This window comes from Scyliorhinus torazame, chromosome 9, assembly GCF_047496885.1.
Source record: "Scyliorhinus torazame isolate Kashiwa2021f chromosome 9, sScyTor2.1, whole genome shotgun sequence".
NCBI lineage: Eukaryota > Metazoa > Chordata > Chondrichthyes > Carcharhiniformes > Scyliorhinidae > Scyliorhinus > Scyliorhinus torazame.
Window position 1 is genome coordinate 122,223,476 of NC_092715.1, and position 27,364 is coordinate 122,250,839.

Sequence of the window (27,364 nt, forward strand, 5' to 3'; positions counted from 1 at the left end):
GTCTGCAATAAAGCAAAATATGAAAGTTACACGACTAACAGGATGGCGAAATCGTACGGCTATGAACAGGTTCCAAGAATATAGAAGGAGATTGGGACCCGGAAATTATGAAGACAGAAACCCAGTTAGAACCTACAATAGGAAGATGAACCCCAGAAATGCACGGGGCATGATAAATCAATGTTTTTGATGTGACTCTCAATACCATTATGCTTTCAACTGTCCAACACATTATAATAGAGTGTTTGCAGCGACACATGACACGAAGAGTCAGAAGAGGAAAAAGATAGTGACCAGAAAGAAGGCATTGTCCTATTAACAAGCAATTTTACGCCGGTAATGAGGGTGCTGGTTGCAGAATCCTTCAATTGTGCTGTATTAGACAGTGGCTGCACATCTACTGTGTGTGGAATTGACTGGTTAAAATGTTACCTGGGCTCCTTGAATGCTGAAAATCGTAACAAGGTTAAGGAATTTGAAAGTTCCACAAGTTTCAGGTTCGGGGATGATAATACTCTGAAGTCGCTGAAAAAAGTGGTGATCCCTTGCAATATTGCCGGAGTGAATCATTTCATTAGCACGGATGTTGTATCAAGTGAGATACCTTTGCTTCTGAGCAGACCGTCGATGAAGAAAGCACACGTGAAACTGGATATGGAACAGGATAAGGCAACAGTTTTTGGAAAGAGGGTGGACTTACAATTTACACAGTCGGGACACTATTGTATTCCATTACTGACAAATAATATTTCAAGTACAGTTGTTAAGGATATGTTAATGGCAGTTGAAAATGTGACTTTAGCTGATAAAGAGCTTGTTGTATTAAAACTGCAAATAGCAATTTGCGCATCCGTCTCCTCGGAGGCTGAAAAATGTATTAAAGGATGAAGGGGTAAGGGATAAAGACTATACTGAACTGATAGAACAAGTTAGTGACCGCTGTGAAGTTTGTAGGAAGTCCAGAAGGACACCAGCACGACCGATAGTAACCCTACCTTTGGCCAGGGATTTTAACAACATTGTGGCCATGGACCTTAAGATCTGGGATAAAGCAAATAATATATTTATTTTGCATTTTGTAGATTTAGCAACCAGATTTAGACAATCAACGATTGTACGAAGCAAAGAAAAGAGAGTAATTCTGGATCAAATCGTGGAAAAATGGATAGGGACAGGAATGGGCCCACCGGCAAAATTTCTTACGGACAATGGGGGAGAATATGCTAATGATGAGTTTAGGGATATGTGTGACAACGTGAATATCACAGTTATGAATATGGCTGCGGAAAGCCCATTTAGTAATTGTGTCTGTGAAAGAAATCATGCTGCAATCGATGACATGCTCGGGACAATTTTGGCAGATCGACCGAATTGCAAGCTAAATTCAGCTTTAGCATGGGCGGTACATGCAAAAAATTCATTGCAGATGATTGGGGGCTATAGCCCCTATCAATTAGTGTTTGGTAGAAATCCTAAAATTCTGTCCATTTTGGATGACCAGCCTCCAGCTTGGGAAGGGACTACAATTAGCTCTGCCTTTGCTGAGCATTTAAATGCATTACATAGCAGTAGAAAAGCTTTTTTGAAAGCAGAAGTCTCAGAAAGAATTCGTAGAGCTTTAAGGCATAATGTACGGCCGTCAAATACCGTTTTTCAGCAAGGAGACATGGTATACTATAAGAGAGACAATTTTAATGATTGGAAAGGCCCAGGGAAGATCATCGGCATAGATGGCAAAACAATTATTTTGCAACATGGCAATCAAACTGTTAGGGTAGATTCATCAAGGATAATGGGTACAGATTACAAATTTTCAAATTTAGACAGAGCAGACAGATATGACGAGGAACCAGGGTCATCTGGTACGCATGAGTTACAGAACTATGAGGACCAGTTAACTGATATAGACAGGGCTTCTGTCGAGGAACACAACACTTCTGATGAATTAGAACAGGACATTTTTCCGAAAGGACAACTGCCAAAAGTTGGTACAAAAGTGACATACTTACCTGAAGGGTCTAGACAATGGAAGGATGCAACTGTTATTAGTCGTGCAGGGAAGGCCACTGGAAAGTATAAACATTGGTTAAATGTACATCATTCAGGGAAGTGAGTCAAGACAATGGATTGGGAACACGGAGTTCAAAAATGGAGGGCACAGAAACGCAGTGCCAGTTCAGATAGTACATCGGATAGTGAACAGGTCCGCAGGAAAAGGCCGAGAACTATTGAAAGGACATCCCACAGCAGATGGGAAAGATCAAGCAGTAGCAGTACAGAACGAGAAACCAGGCGGGAGAGGGGACGTAGTTTATCAAGGTCTCAGAAGATGAGTAAGACTACGAATACTAATAGTAGAAGCCCACATGCACGTGCGATTTTGGTGGCTTCCAATAAATTAGATGTAAAAGTTATCAAAGATGCCAAACAGCAAGAACTGCATAGCTGGAGTGAATTTGGGATATACACGGAAGTACCGTGATAAGTATGTACCGGTCAGGCAGGGAGGAAGGCGTCGAGCGAGGGAACCGTGGTTTACCAAAGAAGTGGAATCTCTTGTTAAGAGGAAGAAGGAGGCCTATGTGAAGATGAGGTGTGAAGTTTCAGTTGGGGCGATGGATAGTTACAAGGTAGCGAGGAAGGATCTAAAGAGAGAGCTAAGACGAGCAAGGAGGGAACATGAGAAGTATTTGGCAGGAAGGATCAAGGAAAACCCAAAAGCTTTCTATAGGTATGTCAGGAATAAGCGAATGACTAGGGAAAGAGTAGGAGCAGTCAAGGACAGGGATGGGAAGTTGTGTGTGGAGTCTGAAGAGATAGGCGAGATACTAAATGAATATTTTTCGTCAGTATTCACTCAGGAAAAAGATAATGTTGTGGAGGAGAATGCTGAGCCCCAGGCTAATAGAATAGATGGCATTGAGGTACGTAGGGAAGAGGTGTTGGCAATTCTGGACAGGCTGAAAATAGATAAGTCCCCGGGACCTGATGGGATTTATCCTAGGATTCTCTGGGAGGCCAGGGAAGAGATTGCTGGACCTTTGGCTTTGATTTTTATGTCATCATTGGCTACAGGAATAGTGTCAGAGGACTGGAGGATAGCAAATGTGGTATCTTTGTTCAAAAAGGGGAGCAGAGACAACCCCGGCAACTATAGACCGGTGAGCCTCACGTCTGTAGTGGGTAAAGTCTTGGAGGGGATTATAAGAGACAAGATTTATAATCATCTAGATAGGAATAATATGATCAGGGATAGTCAGCATGGCTTTGTGAAGGGTAGGTCATGCCTCACAAACCTTATTGAGTTCTTTGAGAAGGTGACTGAACAGGTAGACGAGGGTAGAGCAGTTGATGTGGTGTATATGGATTTCAGCAAAGCGTTTGATGAGGTTCCCCACGGTAGGCTATTGCAGAAAATACGGAGGCTGGGGATTGAGGGTGATTTAGAGATGTGGATCAGAAATTGGCTAGCTGAAAGAAGACAGAGGGTGGTGGTTGATGGGAAATGTTCAGAATGGAGTTCAGTCACAAGTGGAGTACCACAAGGATCTGTTCTGGGGCCGTTGCTGTTTGTCATTTTTATCAATGACCTAGAGGAAGGCGCAGAAGGGTGGGTGAGTAAATTTGCAGACGATACTAAAGTCGGTGGTGTTGTCGATAGTGTGGAAGGATGTAGCACGTTACAGAGGGATATAGATAAGCTGCAGAGCTGGGCTGAGAGGTGGCAAATGGAGTTTAATGTAGAGAAGTGTGAGGTGATTCACTTTGGAAGGAATAACAGGAATGCGGAATATTTGGCTAATGGTAAAGTTCTTGAAAGTGTGGATGAGCAGAGGGATCTAGGTGTTCATGTACATAGATCCCTGAAAGTTGCCACCCAGGTTGATAGGGTTGTGAAGAAGGCCTATGGAGTGTTGGCCTTTATCGGTAGAGGGATTGAGTTCCGGAGTCAGGAGGTCATGTTGCAGCTGTACAGAACTCTGGTACGGCCGCATTTGGAGTATTGCGTACAGTTCTGGTCACCGCATTATAGGAAGGACGTGGAGGCTTTGGAGCGGGTGCAGAGGAGATTTACCAGGATGTTGCCTGGTGTGGAGGGAAAATCTTATGAGGAAAGGTTGATGGACTTGAGGTTGTTTTCGTTGGCGAGAAGAAGGTTAAGAGGAGACTTAATAGAGGCATACAAAATGATCAGGGGGTTGGATAGGGTGGACAGTGAGAGCCTTCTCCCGCGGATAGAAATGACTGGCACGAGGGGACATAGCTTTAAACTGAGGGGGAATAGATATAGAACAGAGGTCAGAGGTAGGTTCTTTACGCAAAGAGTAGTGAGGCCGTGGAATGCCCTACCTGCTACAGTAGTGAACTCGCCAACATTGAGGGCATTTAAAAGTTTATTGGATAAACATATGGATGATAATGGCATAGTGTAGGTTAGATGGCTTTTTGTTTTGGTGCAACATCGTGGGCCGAAGGGCCTGTACTGCGCTGTATTGTTCTATGTTCTATGTACCGGATCGGGGACAAAGAGCTCTATCCCACAGCTGGATTTGCACGGAAAAGGTTCTTCCGGATGGAACTTGTAAGGCAAAGGCCAGGCTCGTGGCAAGGGGATTTGAAGAAAACTTAGAAGATCAAGATTTAAGGGTAAATTTACCGACAGCAGGAAAGGTTATTTTAAAGATCTTGTTGGCTCTATTAGCCACAAAGGCATGGAAATGCAAATCTACAGATATAAAAGCTCCTTTTTGCAGGGGCATCAGCTCCAGAGAGACATTTTTCTCCATCCTCCTAAAGAGGCAGCTAACACAGAAGGGGTGCTCTGGAAGTTGAACAAATGTGTATATGGATTAAATGATACATCTCGAGTCTGGTATTTTTCAGTAAGGTCAGTTTTGTTAAAGTTTGGCTGTTGCCAGTTGAAAGCAGATCCAGCAATGTTTTATTGGCACGGTAAAGGAAATCTTTCTGGCATTTTTATGATGCATGTCGATGATTTTTTTTGTGAGGTGGGACTAGTGATTTCGAAGCTACTTTAATCTCTGGTTTGAGGAAAGAATTCAGGGTTGGAAGTCAGGCTTCGGGTGCATTTAAATATATTGGACTGGAAATTGGACAGACTAAGTTAGGGGCAACATTACGTCAGCAATCTTATTTGGAAAGCATCAGCCCAATAGCAATTAGTCGTGGCCAGGTTTCACAAAAAGATGCAATGGTTTCAAAGATGGAAAAAGAGCAACTGCGAAGTTTAATTGGGCAACTGAATTGGTTAGGTAGACAGACTAGACCGGTCATGGGTTTTGATGTCTTAGAGTTGAGTACAAAAATGAATGATCCCAAAGTGGAAGGCATAATAAGAGCAAATAAAGCATTGGGCAAATTAAAAATGCAGGAGTGTGTTTTGAGGTTCCCGGTTTTAGGTGACCGTAGGCATTTGAAACTCATAGTTGAAAATCATGCGTCCTATGCAAATTTATGTGATGGGGTTTTAAGCGCAGGAGGTTTTATAATTTTCCTTTTGGGGAACAATGGTAAATGTTGCCCTCTTGTGTGGGAAACAAAGAAAATAATGAGAGTGGTCAAAAGGAAAGTGGCTGCTGAGACATTAAGCCTTGTAGAGGCAGTCTTTATGGCCTTTTATTTTTTTAAAAAATATATATTTTATTCAAATTTTTCGGCCAAACAAAACAATACAAAGGTTTTCCTTTTTACAACAATAAAACAATATAAATAACAGTGGCCGTTTTAACAAAAAAATAAATAATATATAAACTAAATGGCAACTGCCATAACAAAAATAATAACTCTCCAAAAATAAAATCAAACAATCCATTATACATAACCTAGTACAAATATCTATACAAAAACACCCCTGAGGACCCACCCTCCCCCCCTCCCCCCTGGGTTTGCTGCTGTTACCTTCCCATTTCCTTTATCATTCTGCGAGGTAGTCAATGAACGGTTGCCACCTCCTGGTGAACCCTTGAGTCGAACCCCTTAATGCGAACTTTATCCGTTCTAGTTTTATAAACCCTGCCATGTCATTTATCCAGGTCTCCACGCCCGGGGGTTTGGCTTCCTTCCACATAAGCAATATCCTTCGCCGGGCTACTAGGGACGCAAAGGCCAAGACATCAGCCTCTTTCGCCTCCCGCACTCCCGGCTCTTCTGCAACCTCGAATATAGCCAACCCCCAGCCTGGCTCGACCCGGACCCCCATCACCTTCGAAAGCACCTTTGCCACCCCCACCCAGAACCCCTGCAGTGCCGGACATGACCAAAACATGTGGGTGTGGTTTGCTGGGCTTCTCGAGCATCTCCCACACCTATCCTCTACCCCAAAAAATTTACTGAGCCTTGTTCCGGTCATATGCGCCCTGTGTAAAACCTTGAATTGTATCAGGCTTAGCCTGGCGCACGAGGACGACGAGTTTACCCTATGTAGGGCATCAGCCCACAGCCCCTCCTCAATCTCTTCCCCCAGCTCTTCTTCCCATTTCCCCTTCAGTTCATCCACCATGATCTCCCCCTCGTCCCTCATTTCCCTGTATATATCCGACACCCTACCACCCCCCACCCACGTCCCTGAGATCACTCTATCTTGAATCTCCTGCGTCGGGAGCTGCGGGAATTCCCTCACCTGCTGCCTCGCAAAAGCCGTCAGTTGCATGTATCGAAATTCATTCCCTTGGGGCAACCCATATTTTTCCGTCAGCGCTCCCAGACTCGAAAACGTCCCATCTACGAACAGATCTCTCAGTTGCACAACCCCAGCTCTCTGCCATGCTCCAAATCCCCCATCCATTCTCCCCGGGACAAACCTATGGTTATTTCTTATCGGAGACTGCACCGAGGCTCCCGTCCTTCCCCTATGTCGTCTCCACTGCCCCCAAATTTTTAGTGTTGCCACCACCACTGGACTTGTGGTGTATTTCTTCGGGGAGAACGGCAACGGCGCCGTCACCATTGCTTGTAGGCTGGTTCCTTTGCAGAATGCCATCTCCAATCTCTTCCTCGCCGCTCCTTCCCCTTCTCCCATCCACTTACACACCATTGAGATATTGGCGGCCCAGTAGTATTCACTTAGGCTCGGTAGTGCCAGCCCCCCCCTATCCCTGCTACGCTGCAAGAACCCCCTCCTCACTCTCGCGGTCTTCCCAGCCCACACAAAACTCATGACACTTTTCTCAATTTTCTTGAAAAAAGCCTTTGTGACCATCACCGGAAGGCACTGAAACACAAAAAGGAATCTTGGGAGGACTACCATTTTGACCGCCTGCACCCTACCCACCAGTGACAGGGGCACCATGTCCCATTTCTTAAAATCCTCCTCCATCTGTTCCACCAATCTTGTTAAATTAAGCCTATGTAAGGTTCCCCAACTCCTGGCTATCTGAATCCCTAAGTACCGGAAATCTCTTGTTACCTTCCTCAGCAGTAAGTCATCTATTCCCCTGCTCTGCTCCCCCGGATGCACCACAAACAACTCACTCTTCCCCATATTCAATTTGTACCCCGAAAATTCCCCAAACTCCCTGAGTGTCTGCATTATCTCAGGCATCCCCTCCACTGGGTCCGCAACATACAGCAATAAATCATCTGCATACAAAGATACCCGGTGTTCTTCTCCTCCCCTGAGTACTCCCCTCCACTTCCTGGAGCCCCTCAGTGCTATGGCCAGGGGCTCAATCGCCAATGCAAACAGGAACGGAGACAGGGGACACCCCTGCCTCGTCCCTCTATAAAGACGGAAGGAGTCAGACCTCTGTCTGTTCGTGACCACACTCGCCACCGGGGCCCTATACAGCAGCTGTACCCATCCAATAAACCCTTCTCCAAAACCAAATCTCCTCAGCACCTCCCACAGATAATCCCACTCCACTCTGTCGAATGCTTTCTCGGCGTCCATCGCCACCACTATCTCCGCCTCCCCCTCTGGTGGGGGCATCATCATTACCCCTAGCAACCTCCGTATGTTCGTGTTCAGCTGTCTCCCCTTAACAAACCCAGTTTGATCCTCGTGGACCACCCCCGGGACACAGTCCTCTATCCTCGTCGCCATCACCTTGGCCAGGAGCTTAGCATCTACATTTAAAAGGGAAATGGGCCTGTAGGACCCACACTGCAGCGGGTCTTTTTCCTTCTTCAAAAGGAGCGATATCGTTGCCTCCGACATAGTCGGGGGCAGCTGCCCCCTTTCCCTGGCCTCATTAAAGGTTCTCGTCAAAAGCGGGGCCAGTAGGTCCATATATTTCCTATAAAATTCCACCGGGAATCCGTCCGGTCCTGGGGCCTTCCCCGCCTGCATGCTCCCAATCCCTTTTACCACCTCCTCCATCTCAATCCCAGTCCTGCCCTCTCCTGCCCCTCCACCTTAGGGAATTCCAGCTGATCCAAGAAACACATCATTCCCTCCTTCCCTTCCGGGGGCTGAGCCTTATATAACCTCTCATAAAATGCCTTGAACACCCCGTTCACTCTCTCCGCTCCCCGTTCCATCTCTCCCTCCTCATCTCTCACCCCACCTATCTCCCTCGCTGCTCCCCTCTTCCTCAATTGGTGGGCCAGTAGCCGACTCGCCTTCTCTCCATACTCATACTGTACACCCTGTGCCCTCCTCCACTGTGCCTCTGCCTTACCCGTGGTCAGCAGGTCAAATTCCACATGTAGCCTTTGTCTTTCCCTGTACAGTCCCTCCTCCGGTGTCTCCGTATATTGCCTGTCCACCCTCAAAAGTTCTTTCAACAATCGCTCCCTTTCTTTACCCTCTTGCTTCCCTTTATGTGCCCTTATGGACATCAGTTCCCCTCTGTCCACCGCCTTCAATGCCTCCCAGACCACTCCCACCTGAACCTCTCCATTGTCATTAAGCTCCAAGTACCTTTCAATACACCCCCTCACCCTTAAACATACCCCCTCATCCGCCAATAAGCCCATATCCATTCTCCAGAGTGGGTGCTGTTCTTTTTCCTCTCCTACCTCCAGGTCTACCCAATGTGGAGCGTGGTCCGAAATGGCTATGGCCGTATATTCCGTCCCTGTCACCTTCGGAATCAGTGCCCTTCCCAAGACAAAAAAGTCTATCTGTGAGTATACTTTGTGAACATGGGAGAAAAATGAGAACTCCTTACTCCTAGGCCTACTAAATCTCCAGGGGTCTACCCCTCCCATCTGCTCCATGAAGTCCTTGAGCACCCTGGCCGCTGCCGGCCTCCTCCCGGTCCTGGATCTCGACTGGTCCAGCCCTGGATCAAGCACCGTATTGAAGTCTCCCCCCATTACCAACATTCCCGCCTCCAGGTCCGGGATACGTCCCAACATACGCCTCATATAAAATTTGCATCATCCCAGTTCGGGGCGTATACGTTCACCAGAACCACCGCCTCCCCTTGCAATCTGCCACTCACCATCACATATCTACCCCCACTATCCGCCACTATGGTCTTTGCCTCAAACAGTACCCGTTTCCCCACTAAGATAGCCACCCCCCTGTTCTTCGCATCTAAACCCGAATGAAACACCTGCCCCACCCATCCTTTACGTAGTCTGACCTGGTCTATCAGTTTCAGATGCGTCTCCTGCAACATAACCACATCTGCCTTTAATTTCTTTAGGTGTGCGAGTACCCGTGCCCTTTTAATCGGCCCGTTCAGCCCTCTCACGTTCCACGTGATCAGCCGTATTGGGGGGCTCTTTAACCCCCCCCCCCTTGTCGACTAGCCATCCCCTTTTTTAACCCAGCTCCTCACCCGGTTCCCACGTACCCGTATATCCCCCCGACGGCGCCCTCCCGCCTCGACCACCCCATCCCATAACAGCTCCCCCTTCTCCTTAGCAGCAGCAACCCAGTTAACCCCCCCTCCCCCCCCTCCGCTAGATCCCCCTCTAGCGTAGTTGCACCCCCCATGTTGCTCCCAGAAGTCAGCGAACTCTGGCTGACCTCGGCTTCCCCCCTTGTCCTCGGCCCCCACTGTGCGAGGCCCCCTCCTTCCTGCGTCCCTGTTCCCGCCATAATTACCATAGTGCGGGAACAAAGCCCGCGTTTCCCACTCGGCCCCGCCCCTAATGGCCGGCACCCACAGTTCCTCATACTCCCCCCCCCCCCCCCCCCCAACATGGGGAAGAGAGAAAAGTTACAGGATCGCAAAATTAACAAATTGAAAAATCATCCCCCCCCCCCCCCCTTTTCTCGTCCCACGTAATCACCCCACCACTTTGTCCCAAAAGCTCTTTCTCTTGCCAGACTATTCCAGCTTCTCGTCCACAATGAATGTCCACGCCTCTTCTGCCGTCTCAAAGTAGTGGTGCTTCCCTTGGTGTGTGACCCACAATCTCGCCAGTTGCAACATTCCAAACTGGATCTTCTTTTTGTGAAGCACCGCCTTAGCCCGATTAAAGCTTGCCCTCCTTCTCGCCACCTCCGCACTCCAATCCTGGTATACGCGGATCACCGCGTTCTCCCACCTACAGCTCCGAGTTTTCTTCGCCCATCTGAGGACCGTCTCTCTGTCATTGTAGCGGAGAAACCTCACCACTATAGGTCGAGGTATTTCTCCAGCCTTCGGTCTTCGCGCCAGAACTCGATAAGCTCCCTCCACCTCCAAAGGGCCCGTCGGGGCCTCTGATCCCATTAGCGAGTGAAGCATCGTGCTCACATATGTCCCGACGTCCGCCCCTTCTGCGCCTTCGGGAAGACCCAGGACTCTTAAATTCTTCCTCCTCGAATTATTCTCCAGTACTTCCAACCTTTCCACACACCTTTTGTGCTGTGCCTCGTGCATCTCTGTCTTCACCACCAGGCCCTGTATTTCATCTTCATTTTCAGCAGCCTTTGCCTTCACGACCCGAAGCTCCAGTTCTTGGGTCCTCTGCTCTCCTTTAGCCCTTCAATCGCCTGTAATATCGGGGCCAACAGCTCCTTCTTCAACTCCTTCTTCAGCTCTTCCACACAGCGCCGCAGGAACTCTTGTTGGTCCGGGCCCCATAACAAACGGCCACCTTCCGACGCCATCTTGCTTTGAGCTTCCCTCCCTTGCCGCTGCTCCAGAGGATCCTCCGCAATCCGGCCGCTATCCTCTCCCTTATCCATGCGTGTCCGGGGGGATTCCCTTCTGGTTTACCGCACAGTGTTTTTGGCCGTTTAAATTGCCGTTGGGACTCCTATTAAGAGCCCAAAAGTCCATTCCAACGGGAGCTGCCGAAACCTGCGACTTAGCTGGTCATCGCCGCACCCGGAAGTCCTTTATGGCCTTTTATATATCTCAGATATTGACAGAAATTTGGGGATTGGGGGATTTGGGTAATATACCTATTGAATGTGACATTGACAATAAATCCCTGTGGGAAAATGTGCACTCTACAAAAAGTGTCAATGAAAAAAGATTAAGGATAAACATCGCAAGTTTGAAGCAGATGTTGGACAGAGGGGAGATAGCAACAATTAAATGGGTCGACAGTAGTCGACCAATTGTTTTCAATGGGTCAATTGTTTTCCAAAAAGTGGGGCTAGTTCACAGAACCTTTTGGATATTGTTAATGAAGGGCACCTGTTTCTGTGACTGTTTTTTTTTCTACCAAAGAAAAAAGAAAAAAAAGAAGTGGGGAAATTGCGTGTGTGTTTTAAGTTTCTTGAAATTTTGTTTTCACCTAATTATTATTTTTTCTCCAGGAAGGGGAGACTGTTAAGTAATGGGTTAAGAGACATTCCAATTAGTTGTCTCATTTATGTTAAGTATCCAATAATTGACACTGATATGTAATGGGGCTTCAGGTGGCCTTTGTGTCAGGTGATGTGGTGATAGAGTTTTGTGCAGAGTCTGTTAAAGTGAAATAAAGGTGTTTGTGGAAAAGGAGCAGAACCTTTGACTCTTTACATAACATCAGCTAAATATCTAACAGGCTAGAATGGAAGCTTTTCCACCACTGCATGACATTCCTGTTTATCAATGCCAGACCATCCTGAGCCATTTTACTGGAGGAGGTGGTCAAGATGGAGGTGCCCTCTCTCTTCCTTACCTACGAAAACAGGCTTCAGCAGCTACTGGCCAGATGGCATCTTTTTAAGAAAAATTTACAGTACCCAATTCATTTTTTCTAATTAAGGGGCAATTTAGCGTGGCCAATCCACCTAACCTGCACATCTTTGGGTTGTGGGGGCGAAACCCACGCAAACACGGGGAGAATGCACAAACTCCACACAGACAGTGGCCCAGAGCCGGGATAGAACCTGGGACCTCGGCGCCGTGAGGCTGCAGGGCTAACACACTGCGCCACTGTGCTGCCCCCGCCAGATGGCATCTTATTGGCCTTCCAGTTCTGAGAGTCCACCATCCTTAATAGGACTGCTAGAGTGCCCTCTGACCATTAATTGGCCAGTCAAGGCAAAATCCGTTGGAAGACTATTCCCAACATAGTACAGAGTTGGGATTTGCATTTTACGCTGACCAAAATGCAAAATCCTGCCCCAGTTGTGCAAAGCTCTGTTTGGGAACCTAAATGCATAAATGTTACTGACAAAATATCAGATATCATAACCCGAAAAGGGGCGGCACAGTGGCACAGTGATTAGAACTGCTGGGTGACAGTCCGTGTGGAGTTTACACTTTCTCCCTGTGTCTGCATGGGTTTCCTCCGGGTGCTCCGGTTTCCTCCCACAGTCCAAAGACGTGCAGGTGAGGTGGATTGGCCATGGTAAATTACCCCCAAGTGTCCAAATGGTGAGTTGGGGTTACTGGGTTACCGGGATAGGTTGGGTGCTCTTTCACAGTGTCGGTGCAGACTTGATGGGCCAAGTAGCCTCCTTAAGCACTGTAGTAATTGTATGATTCTCTGAAAACCAACATTTCATTGAGAAATCCCAAATCTGGATCTCATTTACGGACAGGACGTCCGCTTTACCTGCCTCCTGGAATACTCCAGCCCTCTCAGCTGGGAGCCGCTGACGTGACTTGGTGCAAGTCCTAACAAACCAGGACCAGGTGGCTTGTACTCCAAGGGGTCAAGAATTGTCCCCAGGGTACAGAGGTGGTCCTATCTGGAAGGTGAGGGTCAGAGAGGCTGGTGCTTGGCTGGAGGGGCTCAGGTTGGGGTTTTTTCCTGGGATGGGGGTGTTTGGTTGCACTTCCCATCTGCAGCCTTAAACCTTTTGAACTGCCAGCATGCCAAGTTCAAAGATCTATGAGATGAAGGTATTTCCTTTAATGTGGTGGAAGCCTTTGAAGTGTTTTTTCACGGTCAATTTCACTGTTTTTTGAAGTATCAAAGGCTCTCTGCAAGCTTAGAAGCCAAAAAAGCTTTGAGCTGCATTGTTTACATTAATTTTACAACCATTGCCTTTTACATGTCTTTTGACTGACAGGTCCAGGCTTTTACAAAGGTATGATTACTATTGTTTATTTATATAGCTCTACAAGGGTCCATTAACTCTGAGGAAGGGCTGCTTTTCGAACTGTTTTTTTAAAGAGGCTGTTTTTTTGTTTGCAAGAATATTCACCTTGCTACCCCTCAAAGTGCAAGGTGCCAGATTGGCACAGCCAAGGGGCGGGGCCTGAAGAGGGAATCGGGAGGGACTGAAGGGGAGACTGGGGGATGGGGGTAATGAGGGGGATTCAAGGGGGAGATGAGGGGGGGCTTTTCCAGCTGTGGGGTGTGACTTTCCAGTGATCCGGGGGAGAGCTGCAGCAGTGCTCTGATATCGGGGTGCCCTTTAAAAACAGCCCCCTGATCATTGAGGAGCGGGACCTGTCAGAGAGATTAGGCTCTGCCCATCTCAAGTCCTGCAAAAGCTCTAATGCTCTTTAAAGAATTTACCATGTGCCATGGAATGGCATGAAAACCCCAATCTTGGTAAAAATAAATGTTAAGTGCCATTGCATGGCAGGTCAGACTCGTTCCTAGTGCCAGCGGGATTCACTCTAGCCTTCATTCGGGAGAATCACTCCCTGTCTCTGGAGAAGAGGCTGAAACCCTGCAAGTGGGCCATTTTTGATGCTGTTTGTGTTGGGTAATCGAAGAGATTTCAAGAGAAGCCCTGAATATCCAATAAGGCAGCTGAAGGTTGCTGACTTTGTGCTGCAGGATATTGAACAAACATACCATTTTGGAGCAGTAGTGTTCTGCTCAGTATGGCTGAAGAGCTGATGTTGTGCCCGTACGTTGTTGTGGCAGAGTAGACTCAGGAATATAGGGCATGGAACCTTGGGAGAAAAGACTGAAACATGATGAGGTGGGCCAGAGTTAATGCCGTCGAAATTGCAGACTTTGGAGAGAGAATGCCATGGCAAGATCTTTGAAGGAGAAGCTTGGAAACACTTGTGAGAGACACAGAATTTCAATTAGGTTGGTCGACTCACATTATTTACTGACGTCTGGTTGGGTTGGTGAGAAGTCCATGGAATCTGTCTTGGTTGCATTTGGTACTTATTGTGCTGTGAGATGTGTTCAATCACATTTTACCTTAATTCCTATACATCTCGTAGCAACGCTGAATGTTTGAGTATAAGATAGATATTGTAAATTGTTTTGTCTCTCTGACTTTGTATGGTAAAGTTTGTTTTTGTTTGTTCAAAGCCCGTGGAGTCTTGTGGTTTTATAAGCAAGTGTCTTGAATTTCAAAGTTTGTCCACTATAAACAAAATATTACTGAGTCTACCCAGATCTCACCAACAACCTGAGGGTCTGGTCAAGGATCATAACTGTTATGGGCCAGGGTTTAGAGAACACCAAAGTGTATCATGGTGTTCATCTGATGCACAACTTTTAATAGATTGTGGTTTTGGGGAGCACAATCGCCTACTCTATAGGTGTGATGCAACAGAGATCTAAAGTACATTTAAAACAAAACCATGTTTATTTATGAATCCAGTTAACACTTTATAAACTCACAGTAAACATCTTAACAACTGTCAACACCAATAATCTCCACAGATACAATATTCTATAAGTAAACCTTCATAACTTTCCTAACAACATCCATATGACCAAAAGACCCTTTTACAGAAAGACAGCAGGTTTAAATTCTCTACGGAAACAGGTATTACTTTGAAATCCTGAAATGATCTGGAGACAGTCTTAAGATTGCAGAGCGGGATCAATATACAGCTGCTTGCTTTGCCTGCAGCTATCCAGCTCTGAAAGTGAAATTAAAACACACTGTAGCTGCCTGCTCAAAACCGAAAGTGAAAGAGAGCCAGCCCAACTCTACCCACACTCTGACATCACTGCAGCTATTTGATAAACATCCATTTATTAAAGGTACATCCACTACAGCTATTTTATAAACACCCATTTTTAAAGGTGCTCTCACATGACATAACAAAGTATGAATAATATTGGCCCAAAATGCACTGTGACAAGACAATGAATGGAAACTTGTTGTTTAGATTGCACTTGTCTGTTTAATGGTGACAATAGTTGGTGCTGAAAGTGCGAGATGTAAATAGTGCAGTGCCTTCCACAGGGCATCTGGGACCTGAATGAATGGGACAAGCAACTTTATACCTCCTTAACTAATTGGATGGAAGTATTGGGAACCTACCAGCATTAAAGTGGGAGAATTCAATATCAAATCAGGTATAGTTAGAGAAATTGCATAAGGGAAAGAAATATTTAATTTAGTGAGTGACAAAGGAATATTAATATTTTAAATTTTTGATTAATCTCCAACAATTAAAACCTGAAGGAATGAGACACCACACTTGTAATAGTTAACAGTCTGTGTCATTGAGGCTGCCTTTTGGTGATTACATATAACAATGTTAAAATGCTATTGAGACTGAAATAGCCGAGACTTCTGTGGCAAATTTAATTTGTACCAACCATGTAAATATAGCAACTTCATGCCAGTCAATTTATTTCCAAATTGAATTAGACAGCAATATCTAATTTTCAGGAAGCTAGGCATAGGTGCATTGAAACTCGGACAACAGTAACTGGATTCCTGTGCTGAACTATGCATCTCCCCTCACCTGAAGTTGTATCATTTGTAAATAAATAACAGTGAGCACCATTATTCACACCATTATTTTGACTATAAATTATGGCCCAATATGTTTGGTCACTTAGATACACGCAGTAAATGAAGAAAAGCAACTCAGAAAAAGAAAAGTAGTCATTTATATCTAGACTACAGAGTGACACCAAGACTGTCAGGCATTGTGTTACTTTGATGCAGACATTTAACAGCTGTTTATGAACTCTGGAATATTTCAGCATGAAACAGGAAAGATTAACTTGGCTATGATGTGACACAGTTAATGTACAATCACCGGTTAACAGCTGTTCTCACAACATTTTCAGATCAAGTGGAAGACAGAAGACAGACTTACACGAAACATAAAAAACACAAACAGACACAACACAAGTTGTTAAGTCTCTTCAGTGACAGTGTGACTCAAGTTCATTCACCTTCTTTGGTTACATTTTCCATCAGAAGGAAAACAAATCCTGAGTTCTACCTGTTTAAAATTTCTTCACAGGTGTATTTAAACAAAACAGTTTGCTGGAATGTTGGAAGTAATTCTATTATATACTTTTCCTGGTAACATTCCGAATTCCTTCAGTGTATCCGAACAGGCGCTGGAGTGTGGCAACTTGGGGATTGTCACAGTAACTTCACTGCAGTGTTAATATAAACCTACTTGTGACAATAATAAAGATTATTCTTATTAGATGCTGCCTGACATGCTGACCATTTCCAGCCTTTTCTGTTTTTATTTCAATTTATATTATCATTTGAAATAAATAATCTTTTTTTTTAATTTAGAGTACCCAATTCGTTTTTTCCAATTAAGGGGCAATTTAGCGTGGCCAATCCACCTGCATATCTTTGGGTTGTGGGGGTGAAACCCACGCAAACACGGGGAGAAGGTGCAAACTCCACACGGACAGTGATCCAGAGCTGGGATCGAACCTGGGACCTCGGTGCCGTGAGGCAGCAGTGCTAACACTGCAACACAGTGCTGCCCCAAGAAATAATTTTTCATACTTATTTTCTTTTTTTACTGCGGGGAGTGGCTACATATCAATAAATACCGTGGAACAAATTGATGAGGCTACAAAGTGATATACATAAGCTGATCTGTTTTTAGAGGTTTCTCCCAGGTTAGTTTTGATAATGATTCCAGAGTACTTTGCAACTGTTTGTTTGCTAATTGAAAATGCAATTCAAACAAGCAATCTTAAACTGAGTAACGGCCAAGTCTGCTTGGTGCTTAAACTGAGTAACGGCCAAGTCTGCTTTGTGCCAACTGCTTGCATTTTGTTGTAAATATTGTACAAGCAGATACGTTGGATTCCCTGTTCAGTATATTTTTTGTACGTCTATCCCCAACATCCTGGGTAACCCAACGGGCCAGAAAATTTTAAGCTTCAAGCCCTGACCAGTGCTGTTTGGTTTGAACAAGAAAGGAGATGCAGGTATTGAATTATCAACGTCTCCAATTAACAAGGGGTAAATAAGCTCAGGTTTAATGGAACACTTGTGTATACGCACATTAAATGGAAACAGTGATTCAATTTACCTCCCGATGATCAAATAGCCTGCCAAGTGACACTGCCTTTAGCAGCTTTTATATTGCAAATCCCATGCATGTGCCATCAGCTCTTAAACAGTGGGTCAGTTGCAGCCAGCAGCAGCCCCAGAATAAACATCGCAAATTTGTTAAGGCTGCCAATATTACTCAGCCCATTCTAGAAGCAGCATTAGACTCACAAAATCGAGAATAACCATTTGGATGAGTGAGCAGAGGCCTGTCACCTCCTGTGTGTCCATGTCTTTGATTAAATCAATATAGGCAGAACTTGGGGCATGGTTAGAGGCAGGAGAGAAAACTTGAAAAGACAAAGGTTATGAAGATGAAACATTCCCAAATCTGTATACAATGTTTTTATTTCTGGTTAAAATGAAATTTAACACTTCAAATCTCTGCAATGCTTAAAGTGTGAAGTGACTACGGTGAAGGTAATTTGTGCTGTAACTTCATAAATAAATATGTGGGTCCCTAACTGAGAAAAGGTCATGGTTGCGATTACACATACTGAAGTAAAGGCTCAAGATGTCATGCCTAATTGAATACTTTTTAATGCTGCTTCATGAATATTTGATAGTAAGTCTTAAGAAAGTTTGATGTATAACACATGAGAAATGTCAGCCCCCTTTTGAAATCCAGCAACCTTTAATAAACAAGTTACACTTATCACCTGATCTCTGTGATTGAACCACACTAATTGTAGCGTTTGCCACTGCAATAATAACACAAGGGTCTGTAACTGTAAAGAAAATGGAGCCTTGAAAAGAGTAACACTAGAGAGTGACAGGAATAGGAAAATATGAATTTGTAGCCAACACAGCAAAAAACAGAATTAAAATAGTTTATTAGCTTCCAGATTGTGAATCCAATTGTTATTTATCCAGCTTGTACAGACTGTTGGACAGGGAAGGTTATTTGCTATTTGACTTCACGACAAATGAAGAAGTTAATGAAATCAATTTTTACAGTCATAAGCAATTTTAACACTTTGCATTGAACCATAATTGAATGAGTTTGTAGCTTGCCCAGAATAAAGAGTTTCAGCCAAAGGCTAATGAAGAACTTAACCTCACAACAGTACATAATGTAACTAAGGCTGCAGCTTCATTGACAATGCTCTGAATTTCTTATCAAATATGTATTAATAATAACAATCATCTTTATTATTGTCACAAGTCGGCTTACATGAACTCTGCAATGAAATTACTGTTAAAATCCCCTAGTCGCCACACTATGGCACCTGTTTGGGTACACTGAAGGAGAATTCAGACTGTTCAATTCACCTAGCAGCACGTCTTTCGGGACTTGCGGGAGGAAACCGGAGCACCTGGAGGAAACCCACGCAGCATGGGGAGAAGGAGCAGACTCCGCACAGACAGTGACCCAAGCCGGCACCCGGGACCCTGTCGCTGTGAAGCAACAGTGCTAACCACTGTGCTACTGGGCCACATACTCAGAATGAGAAAGCATTAAATTATTATTAATTCTCAATAGTCGGACTTATTGTTAAAACAATATATTTTATTAGTTACCACAGGAGAAACACATTTGCTATCCCTCTTTTTACTTTCCCTACATGGCTGTCATGTTAATCAGTTGAAAGGATCACGTGAAAGACTTCTGCATGAACATCTCTAACTTTTCTCTACGGTACGATTCAGAACTCTGTGGTTTATACAGTACATAGATCACAGAACTGCTCAAGTCCCCAGAGGCGACTCTGATCCGTTTATTTTGCAGGGCATATGTGACAATCTGTAACTGCTGTTGTGGGCCAGGCTTTAGAGAACACCAAAGCATATCATGGAATTCACCTGAACCACAACTTTGAATAGATTTTGGTTATGGGGAGCACAAGGGTCCACTTTACAGGTGTGATGCAACATAGATCAAAATATTTTAAAAACAAAACAACGCTTATTCTGTAAATCCAGTTAAAATAAACCCACAGTAAACATCTTACCAACATACCAGCATGATAACCCCCCAAAAAGATACAGTACTCGAGAGGTAACCCTTAGTAACTTTCCTAACAACATCCATAAGCCAAAACACTTTTTAACAAAGACAGTAGGTTGAATTCTCTACAGAGAACAGTTATCACTTTTAAATTATCAACTGATCTAAACACCTTGTTTAACATACAGAGAGGGACCAGTATGCATCTGCTTGCTTTGAATGCAGCTCTAAAAATCTCCTCCTTTTGCTCTCCTTTCCTTTCAAAGTACCTTTTAAGCATGTCCACAAGACACTCGGTGAGTTTTCCTTCCATCTGGCGTTCTTACCACATAATTTACCTCACTTAATTTCCTTTCAATCTGATAAGGTCCACAAAACCTTGCTTTTAAAGGCACACCTACCACTGGTAACAATACTAAAACTTTATCTCCACCAGCAAAACTTACTTTCTTGTCCGCTACCCGTTTCATCACATTTTGTGCAACTTTTAAATGTTGTCTAGCCAATTCCCCTGCTCCATTTAATCGTTCCGTAAAATTTGACACGCAATCCAATTAAAAAACATTAAAAAAAAAAAAAAAATTTAGAATACTCAATTCATTTTTTCCAATTAAGGGGCAATATAGTGTGGCCAATCCACCTATCCTGCACATCTTTGGGTTGTGGGGGCGAAACCCACGCAAACACAGGGAAAATGTGCAAACTCCACATGGACAGTGACCCAGAGCTGGGATCGAACCTGGGACCTCAGCGCCGTGAGGCAGCAATGCTAACCACTGCACCACCGTGCTGCCCACCAGGTAATCCAATAATGTAAGTTCTGACTGCTCACTCACCAATTTTTCCTTGATCAATTTAAGTGGTCCTCTGACCTCATGACCAAAAATTAGTTCAAAAGGACTGAATTTGGTTGACTCATTAGGTACATCCCTAATTGCAAACAGTACAAATGGAATTCCTTTATTCCAATCCTCTGGATAATCTTGACAATAAGCCCTCAACATTGTCTTTAATGTCTGATGGCGCCTTTCTAAAGCTCCCTGCAATTCTGGATGGTACGCAGTTGATTTAAATTGTTTTATTCCTAAGCTATCCATAACTTCTTTCAATAACCTTGAGGTAAAACTTGATCCTTGATCCGATTGTATTTTTGTGGGTAATCCATATCTAGTAAAGAATTTAAATAACTCATCCACAATCTTTCTAGCTGTAATATTGCGTACTGGAATGGCCTCTGGAAACCTAGCAGACACATCCATTATAGTCAAAAGATATTAATTCTCACTTTTTGTTTTAGGAAGAGGTCCTAAGCAATCAAGACCCATGTAAAAGGTTCCTCAAATGCTGGAATGGGTATTAAGGGCACTGGTGTTATCACTGCTTGAGGTTTCCCTATCACTTGAGATGTGTGACATGATCAACAAAATGTAATTACATCTTTATGTAGTCCAAGCCAATAAAAATGATTTTGTATTTTAGCTTGAGTTTTCCTTATCCCCAAATGACCTCCCACCGGTATCTCATGAGCTACTCGCAACACCTCCTTTCTATACCCTACCGGCAAAACTACTTGATGAACTTCTGCCCGCTTTTCATCCGCCTGCATATGTAAAGGTTTCCATTTTCTCATCAAGACATAATTTTTACGGTAATAACACTCCGGTATACACTCAGATTCCTCTTCCATGTATGCTTTCTGATACGTCCGTTTTATTTCTATATCTTTCTGTTGTAACTCCGCCAATTTTCATGAACTAACAATATCCCCTCATCCTCCACCTGGTCTTGTTCTTTTTCAACCATCTGATCAAAAATCGTTTTTGATAATCGAACGTTAACTTTATCTTCACTCTTTGATTTCTCCTCTTGTCTTAACCTGTGACTTTGTTACGACACAATCCGGAAAAATCCCAAGATATTCGTCCTTTAACACTTCAACCACAGTAGTGTTTTGGGCGAGGCATTTTCAGAACACCAAAATGTACCATGGAGTTCAACCAACCTCTCCCTTTAATGTATTTGTTGCATTTCCTAGCACACGGCTTGTTCCCTAGGTGTGGGACTACAATTATGGACACGTGGGTTTTTTAAAAACAAAACACTGTTTATTCCATGAACTCAACTTTAACATCTTAAATAAACATTGGATCTCTTAACACCCCTTACTTCAAAGATAACTCAGAAAATATTACAACAGTAAATAATTCCTCAAAATGTTCCTTCAAACTTCCAAGAGACTTCACACCTTTAAACAGAATCACATCAGGTTAAAGGCTTTACTATTATGAGTTTAAATCACCCAAATCCAGAGATAGTCTTTCATGGCAGAGATCCAGCTCACTGCAAACACAGACACTCCCCAAGCTCTTTTCAAACTGCAAAGCAGCAGCTCTCTGGAAACACACAGACACACACAATCTGCTTTTCTAAACTGCAGCTCTCTGGAAACACCCAGACACACACAAGCTGCTTTTTAAAACTGCAGCTCTCTGAAAACACCCAGGCACACACAAGCTGCTTTTTAAAACTGAAACTAAAAAACTGCAAAATGGCTGACCTGACCTCAGCTCCACCCACTCTCTGACATCACTGTTTTCTTAAAGGTACATTGCTAAAACATCCATGTCTTAAAGGTACTCTCACATGACAGTAAGCATCACTCCCACCTGTGATCCAGCCAAATCATTACCCAAGATAAACTGTATTCCTGGACAAGATAGTTTCTCTATTACTCCTACTACCACTTCACCACTCTTCACTGGACTGTCCAACCTTACCTTATATAATGGAATACTGCTCTTCACACACTGAATTCCACATATTACCTCATTTTCTGGCAATATTCCTCCCAAACTACATAACTCCTCATCTCTTACCATCAAAGATTGACTAGCTCCCGTATCTCTTAAAATTGTGACTTCTTTACCAACTCCTTCTGGTACACATGAGTAAACTATACCCACACAAGTAAATTCTTTAAAGAGATCTAGCACCTCCTTATCAATCACCACTTGATCAGGCTGTACAATCTTTTGCACTTCCTTCACTTCACTTGAGCTTTCCTTTACCACTTTAACAATCCCCACTGACTTATCCTGTTTTATCACATCAGCCTTCCCAGTGCTTTTCTTCAACCACCAACACTGTGACTTTACATGGCCTAGTTTATTACAGTGAAAACAATTGAAACTTTTCATTTCTCTTCCACCCTCCTGGATTTCCTTTTCAATCTTAGGTACACTCTCCTTATTATCACCCATCAGATATCCTTTACCTTTACCACTTGAGCATTTCTCTTTTCCCCAGTTTCTATCCCTCACAGGTTGAAACTGATGTCGGAAACCAAGCTTTGATTTATGAACTAATTCACAATCATCTGCCATTTCTGCTGCTAATCTCGCAGTTTTAACCCTCTGCTCTTCGATATGTGTTCTCACTACATCAGGAATTGAATTTTTAAACTCCTCCAAAAGTATAATTTCTCTGAGATCTTCATACGTTTGGTCTATTTTCAAAGACCTTATCCATCTATCAAAATTACTCTGTTTGATCCTTTCAAACTCCATGTATGTTTGACCAGGTTCTTTTCTTAAATTTCTAAATGTTTGTCTGTAGGCTTCAGGCACTAGTTCATATGCACCTGAGATGGATTTTTTTCACCTCCTCATACGTCCCAGACACCTCCTCTGATATTGATGCAAACGCTTCACAAGCCTTACCTACCAGCTTTGTTTGAATCAGTAATACCCACATGTCCTGTGGCGATTTCATTTGTTTAGCTACCTTCTCAAATAAAATGAAAAAGGCTTCTACCTCCTTCTCATCAAATTTGGCAATGCTTGGACATATTTAAATAGATCCCCACCAAGCCTTTGACTATGACTCTCTTTCTGTTTATCCTCATCACTATCCTCAAACTGTACGTTTCCCTTTACATCCGCCTATTTTTACTGACTGTCATGTTTCATGGCCATTTTCTGAAGTTCAAACTCTCTCTCTTTTTCCCTTTCCTCGCTCTCCTTTTCTTTTTCTTCTCTATCTCTTTATCTTTTTCCCTGATCTGTACCTCCCTTTTTCTTTCTTTTTGTTCTGCTCGGGCTATTCTTTCTTTTTTCCTTTCTTCTCTCTCCTTTTCTCTCATTTCGTATTCAAGCTGCTTTAATTATTTTTCATGTTCAAGTTGCTTGATTTGTAACTGAATTTTTGCCACTTCCAATGAGTCCGAGTGTATCTCAGGCAATTTTAAATGCTCAGCTACTGCCGTAAGTACCTCAACTTTTCATATTCTGTCAGGTAATGCTGACTGCAATGTTTTTTGACAAATCGAAAAGACTGTTTTTAGTCTCTGTTCGTAAGGTACTGCGTGTGACCTTCTCCACCTCCAAAAACCCTAGAGCCTCTGAAAAAGCCATTATCCACAACACACTCCCTCCTTAAACTGGAATACCACACCTGACAAGCAACCACAATATGCTCATCCCTCACTGTCTTTAAGTTCAGTAAGCTAATCCAATGGATAGACTTTTATCCCCCTTGATCCCCCAATTTGTTATGGGCCAGGGTTTAGAGAGCCCCAAAGTGTATCATGGAGTTCACCTGACCCACAATTTTTAATAGATTGTGGTTATGGGGAGCACACGGCCCTACTCTTCAGGTGTGTTGCAACAGAAATCTACAGTGCTTTTAAATTAAAACACTGTTTATTTATGAAACCAGTTAACACTTATAAACTGACAGTAAACATCTTAACTATCAACACCAATACATCCACAAAAGAATACAGCACTCTCTAAGTAACTCTTAATCTTTCCTTTCAACACCCATAAGACAAAAAGAACCCTCTTTGCAGAAAGACATCAGGTTTAACTTCACTACTGAGAACAGTTACGACTTTAAAATCACCAAATGAACATTCATAAGCTTGCAGAGATTCATACATATCTTGCTGTGATTGCAACAGAGATCTAAAGTATTTTTAAAACAAAACAATGTTTATTCTATGAATCCAGTTAACATTTTAGAAACCCACAGTAAACATCTTACCAGCTACCAACACCGATAACCCCCCAAAAAGATACAATACTCTATAGGAAACCCTTCGTAACTTTCCTAACAACATCCATAAGCCAAAACACTTTTTAACAAAGACAGTCGGTTTGAATTCTCTACAGAGAACAGTTATCACTTTTAAATTATCAACTGATCTAAACACCTTGTTTAACATACAGAGAGAGACCAGTATACATCTGCTTGCTTTGAATGCAGCTCTCCAACTGTAAGAAAAACTAAAACACAGAGCTAAAAAGAGCTTCCAGCTCAAAACAAAAGTAAAAAGCAGAATCACATTCCAGCTCCACCCACACAACGACATCACTGCAGCCATTTGATGAAACACACTTTTCTTAAAGGGACTCTTAAATGACACTGCACATTATTGCAAGATCACTTAACAAGTCTGAGGCCAGGAACTTTGTTAATGATGCAAGAAGGTATATGCTGTTCAACAATCTGTTAAAGTACATTTCTGGTGTGTACACCAAGCCTGGGTGGTCAGTGCACCTGTAGTCTGACCCAAGAAAAAAACACCTCTGCTCACAGAAGCAGTCTGATAATCTGATTCCCAAGGGGAGATTTAGTGCCCAAAGAGCTTTCTTCTTTATGTCAGGGACTTTAGAAGGAGAAAAGTTCTTACTTGAAAAGTTTTGCTGATTTCTTTTGAGGACGTGATATCCAACTGAAGATTGGAGAACCATATGATATGGACTGACAGCAGGAAACTTCTTCTTTCAAAGAGTGGCCAACACATAGAGTAGCATGTGTGTAAAATATCCGAAGCAAATTGAACCTTGGAACATTAAAAAAAAAGTGAATGTTACAATAGAATCAAAGTTGGGATCTCTCTGGATGGATGAATTAAGATGGACCAAATGGCTCTCTTAATCTGTGAATATATTGTAATTTATTTTGTGATTCTAAGACCAAGCGTAGATCGGCACTCAAGGTACGGTCACCATATTGAAATGCTCTCATTTATTTTGTAGGAAAAATACATTTGGAATTAATATTTTGCATACTTTCTAAAAATAAAATTGATTTCTTGAAGAATTGTATGGTAAACATTTAATTTTTCAAAAAGCATTTTGTTCAGTGCGAGTCTATAGTACCTTAATTTCCAAGCAATACTACTTATTAGCGAACTGCCTTAAAGCAAAACATTCAATCATATTATTTAAAACACGAATGAATATTGCCTGAACAGACTATGCAATTTGTTGTATTAAATTAACTAATATAACTTAGTGGAATATTAGTGAATTCAATAACCATTCACACCACAGAACTATAAGTACACCGTGGCTGAATCTTACAGCCTTTCCTGTTGGCAGGATTTTCCAGTCCCATTGACTTTTGAACAGTTCACTACATCTTACAGCTAGCCCCCACTACAAGAGGGCCATACAATTCTGCGCCATGATATAAGTTACTTTGTGGTATATACATAGATATTTAAGCCTGCTTTAAGTCAAAAGTGTGCACTATTTGAGTTTCATGAGTGAATAACTTCATGATTACCATGAAGCATTGCAGAATTACTCCGTTGCTTGGCATTCGAATGCTAAATGATGATATTAGTGTTGTTTATCTTACTAATAGCAGTATAATTGCCACTTAAAGCTCAAATGATATTCCAATCTTCTTATTGCACTGTAATAAAACAATGGCTGCAGCTTACTTTATTTCATGGCCACAGTATCAATGACACAAGTAAGGAACCACTTTGGTTGTGCTGTGGACAGAACAGCAGTAGATTCAGTGCGCTGCTGATACTGCCTTTGGATGAGTAGGACCAGAAGGGACAAGTGAAGATAGCATAAGAGTTGACAAAGACGTCTGATCACATCCCACCAGCTTCCATCTGTCAAGTGTGCTGTTCCATCGAGATGGTCAACTTTTGAACGCTTCACTAAATGCATTTGAGAGGTTCCTCAAGATTTCGCTTTTTGAAAGCAGACTAATTCTGAACTCCTCTAGTCCTGGGTCTAGCACTAATAATAATAACCTCTAGGTGCTCCGGTTTCCTCCCACAGTCCAAAGGTGTGCAGGTGAATTGGCCATGCCAAATTGTTCTGAGTGTCCAAAAAGGTTGGGTGGGAATCCAGGGTTATAGGAATAGGGGGGAGATGTGGGCTTGGGTAGGATACTCTTTGCAAGGGCCGGTGCAGACTCGATGGGCCAAATGGCCTCCTTCTGCACTGTAAATTCTATGATTCTATGAATAGCTCTATTGTTTTCAGTATCTTGCAGAAAGTATGCATTTTCATGACTGTAAACTATATAATAAGACCATAAGACCATAAGACATAGGAGCGGAAGTAAGGCCATTCGGCCCATCCTGGGATCATCCGTGTGAATCTCCGCTGGACCCGCTCCAGTGCCAGTATGTCCTTCCTGAGGTGTGGGGCCCAAAATTGCGCACAGTCTTCTAAATGGGGCCTAACTAATGCTTTATAAAGCTTCTGAAGTACATCCCTGCTTTTATATTCCAAGCCTCTTGAGATAAATGACAACATTGCATTTGCTTTCTTAATTACGGACTCAACTTGCAAGTTTACCTTTAGAGAATAATAGCAGTGAACCTCAATAACAAACAATTTTACTTGCACACAATTAACATTAATGAGCTGTTTACATCCAGACTTCCTTTTGGCACTTTAGTTCCACCTTCAGCTAGTGGAGTGAAAAGTTTCTTGAGTTGAAATGAATCATCTCGGATATTCTGAATTACAAGATTGGTTTGCACTTAATTGGGCAGGATTCTACATCTTGAAGGTCTCTGGAATCAAGCTTTATATGCGACACAAAAATATTAAAGCCCC